Source organism: Bactrocera neohumeralis, unplaced genomic scaffold (genome assembly GCF_024586455.1).
Source record: "Bactrocera neohumeralis isolate Rockhampton unplaced genomic scaffold, APGP_CSIRO_Bneo_wtdbg2-racon-allhic-juicebox.fasta_v2 cluster10, whole genome shotgun sequence".
NCBI classification, from domain to species: Eukaryota; Metazoa; Arthropoda; class Insecta; order Diptera; family Tephritidae; genus Bactrocera; species Bactrocera neohumeralis.
In genome coordinates, this window is record NW_026089623.1 from 7,756,609 (window position 1) to 7,758,320 (window position 1,712).

Sequence of the window (1,712 nt, forward strand, 5' to 3'; positions counted from 1 at the left end):
GAAAATATTGTTTTACAGTTCATACTTTTGTAATGCTTAAGTACTGAAAAGGGGAGACTTAAGCAGTGCTTAAATAACAGCTGATTTTTGTTTTGAATTTGCTTTGAATTTTCAGCGACATCTTTCGTAGCGTAGGGCAAGTGTCCGTTCGTTTGCACTCAATAACAGCTTATATCGGGTGATTTTTTAAGAGCTTGATAACTTTTTTTTTAAAAAAAACGCATAAAATTTGCAAAATCTCATCGGTTCTTTATTTGAAACGTTAGATTGGTTCATGACATTTACTTTTTGAAGATAATTTCATTTAAATGTTGACCGCGGCTGCGTCTTAGGTGGTCCATTCGGAAAGTCCAATTTTGGGCAACTTTTTCGAGCATTTCGGCCGGAATAGCCCGAATTTCTTCGGAAATGTTGTCTTCCAAAGCTGGAATAGTTGCTGGCTTATTTCTGTAGACTTTAGACTTGACGTAGCCCCTCAAAAAATAGTCTAAAGGCGTTAAATCGCATGATCTTGGTGGCCAACTTACGGGTCCATTTCTTGAGATGAATTGTTCTCCGAAGTTTTCCCTCAAAATGGCCATAGAATCGCGAGCTGTGTGGCATGTAGCGCCATCTTGTTGAAACCACATGTCAACCAAGATGCTAACAAACTTTTTGTTGCCAAAAATGGAAGAACTGAACTTGGTTGGTTGGTTTCAACAAGATGGCGCTACATGCCACACAGCTCGCGATTCTATGGCCATTTTGAGGGAAAACTTCGGAGAACAATTCATCTCAAGAAATGGACCCGTAAGTTGGCCACCAAGATCATGCGATTTAACGCCTTTAGACTATTTTTTGTGGGGCTACGTCAAGTCTAAAGTCTACAGAAATAAGCCAACAACTATTCCAGCTTTGGAAGACAACATTTCCGAAGAAATTCGGGCTATTCCGGCCGAAATGCTCGAAAAAGTTGCCCAAAATTGGACTTTCCGAATGGACCACCTAAGACGCAGCCGCGGTCAACATTTAAATGAAATTATCTTCAAAAAGTAAATGTCATGAACCAATCTAACGTTTCAAATAAAGAACCGATGAGATTTTGCAAATTTTATGCGTTTTTTTTTAAAAAAAAGTTATCAAGCTCTTAAAAAATCACCCGATACTTTTCCTTCAGTTCCCATAGGTGCTCCGACTCGCTAGTGATGAAATTTGTGGTTCTTTTGTTGTTTTCATCAATTTTTGATATAATTTTCCTCGCAAATTTATGTATTGTCTGTTATAATTTAAATATTTCAAACATATTTTTATGAATGTCATTTGTAAAACATATGTTGCCCATAACGTTGCCATATATCATATTAATGCCCGGTTTCACGGTCCATACTTAAGTTGTGCCTAAATAAAATCTTAGCAATCCGACATTTTTAGAAGATATATTTCAAAAAGGAAAGTAGGCATATTTTCGGAAATATCCGAACACAATTATAATATCGTACAAGAGAAACTAATAGAAATGTTCTCAAACGACAACCAAATAAAATTCACTAAATGCACGATGCGAGCGCAGCATATTGAGACCGAAGTTGAAGCGGTCAAGCAGATTTCATTTTATCATATTAGAGAAAGTGTGCACTCAGGTATACAAGAAACATATAATCAATTAAAATATAAAATATATTATTCAAAATTAATGGAACTGATTCAAATAGTTGTTAATCAATGCGAGATAT